The sequence below is a fragment of the Phascolarctos cinereus genome, unplaced genomic scaffold (genome assembly GCF_003287225.1).
Source record: "Phascolarctos cinereus isolate Bilbo 61053 unplaced genomic scaffold, phaCin_HiC Scaffold_726;HRSCAF=1367, whole genome shotgun sequence".
In the NCBI taxonomy this organism is placed as follows: domain Eukaryota; kingdom Metazoa; phylum Chordata; class Mammalia; order Diprotodontia; family Phascolarctidae; genus Phascolarctos; species Phascolarctos cinereus.
This window is the reverse complement of record NW_027556098.1, coordinates 277,271,977-277,280,476: the sequence shown is the minus strand read 5'-3', so window position 1 is coordinate 277,280,476 and position 8,500 is coordinate 277,271,977.

Sequence of the window (8,500 nt, the reverse complement as noted above, 5' to 3'; positions counted from 1 at the left end):
TTTCCCTGGCGGGTGGGCGGAGGGAGACGGGAAGAACGGTGACCGGGTCGTAGCCTAGAGAGGGGCGGTGGACGAAGTCATTGGGGGGAACAGGGTTCTCGGCGTCCCTCACTCCTTAAACACTAAGGGCGTCAGCCCTGGGCAAGAGGAGGGGAGGGAAGACAGAGAGACGGAGAGGAGAGGGTCAAGCATCTCTCCAGCCTGTCCCGCCCCTCCCCCCCCACATGCACAATCTTAAGTCCCCAGGACCTCAGCCCACTACCCCATGCTGGCCCCAGGGTGCAAAGGCTAAAGCAACACCAGGACCCGGGGAGAGCATCTCTGCGGAGGAGGCAAAGGACAATGAATGGCGTGTACCCCCAGAAAGTGAATTTGGGGCTATCAGAGTAGAAGGAGTTTGATTTGTGTCCACTGGATCCTCAACACCTAGCGCAGTGCCTGGTACCCAGCTGGAGTTTAGTAAATGCTTGTTGGTTGATTAATTAGTTGATTGACCTTGGAGAACTGTGCGAATTGGGAGTCCAGCAGAGTTCTTCACTGCTGGCAGAACTTTTCCAGTATCATTGTTTGCATAAATCATCCTTGATTCTGGAAGAAATTGTGTAGCATTTATACTTTTTCATGCCTATATGTGGTGATTAAAAGAATGCTAGTTTTATGCCAAAGTTTGTGACCTCTGGTAATAAATTAGCATATTACCCTTGAATACATCTTAGTTTGCTGGAATTTTATGATTTTTTTTTAGTGAAGCTATTGGGGTTAAGCCCCAGAGTCACACAGCTAGGAAGTATTATGTCTGAGGCCGCCTTTGAACTCAGGTCCTCCTGACTCCAGGGCTGGTGCTCTATCCACTGCGCCACCTAGCTGCCCTGGAATTTTATGAATTTTTAATAATAATTACAATCACACTGCTGGAAGGGTCCTTGGATACCATTATCTAGTTCAACCTTGTCATTTTACAGATAAGAAATAGACCCAAAGAAATGAAATGACTTGCCTAATGTCACAGCTAGTCAAAAAGGAGAAGTGACACTAGAATCCAGTTCTGACTTTCAGTAATCTTCCTATTAATTTAGATATATATGTTTGCTTTTCTCACAAAAATCCTGTTAAGTAAGTAGAAGTCCTCACTTCATAGGAAAAGAAGCTGAGGCTCAGATAAGTTAACTGATTTTACTGAATGGTCACAAATCTAGTAAACTTAGAGGGCAAAGACTCAAAACCAAGTCTCTCACTTCCAGTCCAGTGCTCTTTCTATTACATCACTAACAACACTGCCAGCTACCTTTCTACACTGTCATTTTCCTTGTTACTGGAAAGGCTGAGAGAATAAAAGATAATGGCAACATATGTGACAAATGGTCACACACTTGTCTTTGCCAGAAGGCAAGTGAAGGGGAACCCCACTACCTCCCAAAGTGGCCACTCTGGCACAGCTATACTTGTTAAGTAGTTTTTTCTTACATCATGCCTAAGTTTGCGTCTCTGCAACTATCACTTATTGTTCCTGATAATTTACAAAGAATTTTTTTGAAGGTTAGGATAGAAGGCTGACTTAAATTACAAATGATTTTGCTAGAAAGGCAGTAGATGCAGGAATCAATTTGACAACTGAGTAAGTAAAGGGAAAAGGTGATGGTGAACAAGTTCTTAAGTCCTAAGTGTCACCCTGGCATTGAACAATGCTTGTGGTTGGCTAAAGAAATATGTAGTAGAGGAGACATTAAAAAGAAAAGTAAATGAAAGGGGGAAAAAAAGAAAACTAGGAAATAAGAATTCAGTTGGAAAGAGTAATGAATGTTGAAAGCTTATTATTTTTTACCCCATATTGCCTCAGACAGCACAGGTTGAGTATTCCTAGATGCATTCAAAAGTTTAACAATTTTTTAATCTACTAATTTACCAATTTAATAGTTATTACTGATAAAATGACAAAATTTAGAAGAAATCACCATTCATTTCCTTTGTATGTGGTATACATCCTCTGTTGGAAGGTACTTATACAATTGTCTAAATCCCTTATTGCTCTTGGATTGTAATTTTTATCAACAATGTTTATATGATCAAGTTTTTCCCATTTGTTTCTTTTTAATTCTGTATGCATTTTTTGTTGTGTGAAACTATTATAGCATAATTAAATCAATATACTTTATCTCCTATAACCTTTTCACTAACTAGATAACTTTCTCCTTACCCCAATTATGATAGCTGTATTGTTCCAGTATTTTAAAACTTTAAAATTTTAATTTTAAATTTTAAAATTCCAGTATTTTAATTTTAGTGATCTCATCTGCTCCAGTGTATTGAATTATCACCTCTCTACAAATGACTCGAAGATCTACTTTTCAGCCTTCACCTCTGTCCTGAGCCCTCGTCCCACATTACCAACTAGATATCTTCTCCTGGATATCCTTTTGTTACCTCAATATCAACATATTCAAAAGAGAACTCATTATCTTTCTACAATACTCCTATTTCTATCAGAGGTACCACCATGTTTCTAGTCATCAAGTTTGGCAACCTTGCTGTCATCCTTGGCTCTTCATTCCCCTAAAGTCTTCCCTTCCCCCATAGCCAATCAGTTGTCAAATTTTGTCAGTTTTACCTCCATGATACCTTTCATATCTGTCCCTTCTCTCTCCTCACGTGGTAATCACTTTAGCCATGGCTTTATCATTTCTCCTTTCCCCTTTCTCCAATAACCTTCTAACTGGTCTCCCTTCATCTCTTCTCACCCCCCCCATCCCTAACATGGATACTAAATTGATATTTCTAAAACACAGGTCTAACATAGTCTCCTGATCCAAGAAACTTTGGTGGTTCCCTATTGCTTCTAATATAAAATACAAACTCTTCTGTTTGCCATTTATATCCCCTAAAAATCTGGTTCTGATCTATTTTCCTAGACCAGAGGTTCTTAACTTGATGTCTGTGAACTTAAAAGATATATACACACACACACACACACACACACACACACACACACATATACACATACATTTTTTACATGTTGCTATATATACATACATATATACAATATGTATATTTATGTCATATAGTTCTATATAAATTAATAAAATTGGCTTCTTTTTAAGCCTATACATTTTATCTTATGTATTTAAAAACATTATAAGCTTCATCAGCTTGCCAAAGGAAAGTGGTAACACAAAAAAGATCACAAATCTCAAGCTAGACTGATTTCACATAACTCCACCCTATGCACCTTATCACTCTCTCAAGCTGACCTGCTTGCTCTTTCTTAGACCTAACATTCTACTTCTTTTCCTTGCTCTAAGTGGAATCCTTTGCCTCTTTGCCTCTGCCTATTGGAGTCTCTAGCTCCTTTCAAGGTTCTGCTCAAGTGCTACTTCCTATAAGGAGGCCTTTAGTAATCCTTCCAGTTGTTAGTATCTTTCTCTCTGAAATTACTTTATCTATCATTATATCTGTCTGTCTGTCTCTATATGTGTGTGTGTATTTTTTTTTACTTATCTGTGTACATGTTGCTTACCTCAAGTAGAATGTAAGAATCTTGAATGGAGGAATTGTTTTATTTTTGTCTTTATCCCCAGAATCCAGCACAATGCTTTGCACAGTAGGTTTTTAATAAATGCGTTTCTGAATTCAATTGATTTGAAATACTTGTATTTGTGTGTATACAAAGATATATCACAATATATATTTATACATGTAAAATTTTATATTAGGATCCTAGGGTAATTATCAAGAAACTAATTATAGGAGGGCCTGAGTTCAAATCCAGCCTCAGACACATAACACTAAATAGCTGTGGGACCCAGGGCAAGTCACTTAACCCCATTGCCTAACCAAAAACAAAACAAAACAAAACAAAAAACTAATTATAAAATAGCCCCATCCTTGAGACCTAGGGCTGAAAGGAACCTCCAGAATTCATCTTCTTTCCTATTTCCATTAAAATATCATCATCAAATTTTACCTTAGTACTCTTTTTTTTTAATTTCCTATATTTCAGATTGTACCCAGTGTTTTCCAACACAGGTTTTTGGCCATACTATTCTCCAGCTAACTCAGACAGTTTTGTAGATTCTAGAACATTTCAAAGCAAAATTATTTTTCATTCATAATTATAATATCAAAAATAAATGCAACTCGGCACTTTTGAGTGGGTGTGGAAGGGGGAGGTGTGTCAATTGTTTTAAAAAGAGTAGGGAGACTCCAGGAAGTTTGGAAATTATTGTTCAACACCTTTCCACACTGTCCCATATGCCTGAAATAATAATAATAGCCTCCATATTTCTGTTGCCTAATTCAAAACCTTCATCAAATGTACCCTGACTCATGCAGGAAGCCATCCCAGATTAGGTGGGTTGGTTGAAAATCCTCTCCTTCAGCAAACTTCTGTTTCTAGCTGTTACCTCCACCTCATCTCCAACACCGCCTCCACAACAGTGAATCTACCAAATAAGAAAAATAGAAAAGAAAAATAAAGCAAAACTCAAATGCATAAATGAACCTTAAGAGGTATTTGTTGTTAACGTATTATGTAAGACATAGAAACTACCTGTGTAATGCTTATTTTGTTGCCTTAGCATACCAGCACACTGTGCAGGTAGTTCAATATACAAGAAGTTACTGAACTCCTGCTGTACAGTATTTAGCAAAAAGTACTAGGTACCGTTGGAAATACAATGGAGATACGACAATAACTCAAAAACTGAACTCAAAAAACAAAATGCTAGAGGAGACAAATATATACATGAAAGGACCCAAGAACAATACAAAGCAACATTCAAAAGAATATGATAATGATAATAATAGCTGCCACTGAGAATGGTATGTTCTGGATAAAATGGACAATTTGATTATATAAAATTTTAAAGAGTTTGTACAAACAAATATAATGAAGTCAAAATTAGAAGGTAAATAGGTAATAGGGAAAAATCTTTGCAGCAAGTTTATCTGATAAATGTCTCAAATCCAAGATATATAAGGAACTGATTCAAATTTTTAAGACTAAAAGCCATTCCTCAATAGATAAATAGTCACAGGATATGAGCAACTAGGTTTTCTGAAGAAGAAATCCAAAGCTGTCAAAAAAATATGAAAAAACATTCTGTCACTAATAATTAAAAAAGAAAAATTAAAACAATTTTGAGATTTTAAAGTGATAAAGATGACAAATGAGGGAAATGACATATGTTGGAGGGACTGAAAGAAAATAGGCACACCAATGCATTTGTTGGTATGAATTGGTCCAGGTATTCTAGAAAGCAATTTGGAACTATGGCCAAAAGGTAACTAAACTGTGCATATCTTTTGACACACCTATACCCCTGCTAGAAGTACACCACCTAGAAGTGTAAAAATATATATAGCAGCTATTTTTATGGACAAAGTTGGAAATTAAGGGGTTATCCTATTGGGGAATGACTAAACAAATTATATGAATGTAAGGAAATATTACTGCACCATAACAGATGATGAAATGTACAGGTTCAAAGGAAACAAGAAAATACCAATGAACTGATGCAGAGTGAACTGAGCAGAATTAGGAGAACAGTGTATGTAATGACAACATCATAGAGAAAAACAACTTTCAAAGATGTTAGAACTCTGATCAATGCAATGACAAACCATGAATCCATAAGACCAATTCTATTCATCTCCTGTCAGAGTGGTAATAAATTTAAAAGGGACAGAGATATTATGGCGGTGCATGCCCAATATGGGGAATATGTTTTGCTGGATTATGCTCTTCTTTTGTTCAATTGGGGAAGGGAGGGACAGATTATAAATTCATGTTAAAATCAGTAAATTTATTTTTAAGTAAACTATTGTAATTTTGCTAATTATTACTATATACCTTATAGAAGTCATTCCATTTGTCTCAGCTGCAGTTTCTTCTGTAAAACTAGACCAAGATTTCTTTACCTGGGGTCAGTTAATTTTGCAAAAGAAAAAAAAATTATACCTATATTTAAGTGCAATTAATTTCCTCTGTAACCCTATGCAATTTATTTTATGTATTTAAGAAAGGGATTCTGGGGGCAGCTAGGTGATGCAATGGATACAGCTCCAGCCTTGTAGTCAGGAGTACCTGAGTTCAAATCTGGCCTCAGACACTTAACACTAGCTGTGTGATCCCGGGCAAGTCACTTAACCCCATTGCCTAGTTTAAAAAAAAAAAGAATGAGATTCTGAGAAGAGGTTCATAAACTTCACCAGACTACTAAGGTGATGCATAACAGTAAAAAAAAGTTTATATATTCCTAACCTAGAAGATCTTGAGGATCCTTTCAATGATTTGGTGTTTTAAGCTTTGCCAAGCATTTTGCATCCCTTATCTCATTTGATCAAATAACTCTGTGAAGTAAGTAATACAGGGAAATCAGTATACTGTATAGTAGTAGACAATAAAATATTTTTAAGTCTATGTTTTAACTTTCTCTTGTTCTCCTGTTCAAGAGCCACTTCCTATATTAGGCCTTTCCTGATCCATCCATCTAATTGTTAGTTTCCCTATCCCAAAACCAATGTTGTATTTACTTTATCTGTTGACTTTCTATTTTTAATGTACTTTCAGTTCATTAATCCTATATTTTTTCTGTTTTGTTAATGTATATTTGTAGGGATATGACTTTTTCCCTGAGGACTACTTTAGCTGCCTCCCAGAATTTTAATGTTATTTCATCTTTATCATTTTCTTTCACATAATAATTAGTTTCTGTGGTTTCATCTTTGACCTACCTACTCATTACTTAGGATTTCATTGTTAAGTCTCTATTAAGGTCTGTAGCTTTTTATTGTGGTTCTTGAACCAATTACTATTTTATTGCATTATGGTATATAAAGGATGTATTAACAATTTCTGCTTTTCTTTTCTTTCTTTCTTCTTTTTTTTTTCAATATCTCTGCCCTAATATATGGTTAAATTTTGCAAAAGCTCCATGTGGTACTGAGAGAAGTATATATATTCTTTTGCAGTTCCACTTAGAAGATGCTATAAGTCTTCTACCTTGTTTCATCAGCAATTTATTCAGTTCCATGTTTTCCCTTTTGTTTGTCTTTCATTTAGACTTATCCAAAACTAAGAGGATATTGAAGTCTCCTGTCACTACTACATTATTGTATATATTATCCTGTCACTCTTTTAATATTTCCTTTATGAATCTGAATGGTAAGGCATTTGGAACATATACATTTATTACTGATATTGGTTTGTGCTCTGATTCCTTTTTGCATAATGTAGCTTCCTTGTTTATCCCTTTTTATTTGTTGAATTTTTGTTTTTGCTCTGGTCAGATAGCATGATTTCAGCTCCTGCTTTTTTGAATTCACATGATGCACAGTAAATTTTCTTCCATTGCCTTAATTTAATTTTATAGATGTCTTTGTTTTTTAAATGTGTTGCTCAAACAGCAGATTGTGGGGTTTTGTTTTCTTATCCGACCTGTCACTCATTTTTGTTTTATTGAATTGTTTAATCCACTCACATTTAAAGTTATGAAAATTAGATTTATATTTTCTCTATGTCTCTGATATACAGGTTTTTCAAGATATGTGTGTATGTCTTTTTTTTGAGGTGGCTCTATTCCCACTGACTTTCACCTCACCCCTGATCCCTGCCTCATATTTGTTACCCCTTTCCTTGCTCTCTTTGTTATTTATCTTCTTTTTCTGTCTACTCTAGACCCTCATTCTCTAGCTCATAGACTCACTTTCTGGTTCATGACACCTATAATTATCTGGTCTCTACCTATTATCTGTATTCCACATGCAATCAAAGTTTCTGAGGCTTTCCCCTCTAGGCAGTTTCTACCCCTGCCTTGTAGAGCATTGTACCTCACTCCCAGAACAATTCCAATTCTGGCAGGTGACAAAAAGGAGACTGTCCCATGGCAGAACCCCCTCCCCCAAACCTATCACCAAAGCAAGACCTCCTTCCTTTTTCCACCCTTTTCAATCATCTTCCCCTCCTCCTCACTGACTCCCCTATAAGCTCTTCTCTCTCTGAGACACCACAGTGGCCATCTTTCTCTTATTGCTAGCTCTCAATTTGACCCATGTACATCAAATACTTCTCTTTATCTCTCACTCCCTCTTTCATTCACTTTCCCATTCTGTAATGTAGTCCCACAAAAAATATTGGGTCACCTGTAGGCAGGGTATGGAAATGGTTCTATTCGTAATGCCCCAGGCCTGCCTCTCCACTATTTGACGTGTGCCATCTCCCCGTTCTTCTTGTGTACGTTTAAAAATAAGGCTCTCGCTGGCCTCTCTGCCCTTTGCTATTCTCCGTTGCTGTTGCTGTCCTTAACTGCTGCATTTGTTCACCCTTCCTAAATTTCTGTTGCCTAGGGTGTTCAAGAAGCAAATAATCTCTTCAGGTATGGTTTTATTTCTAGAAAAGATTCAAATAACTTTTTACTATTGTGTCCATTTTTTTTTCATTTATGGTTAAGTAAGACCTGTAGGTTGGGTCACATTGGGCTGCATTCTGAGGTCCAATACTCATTGA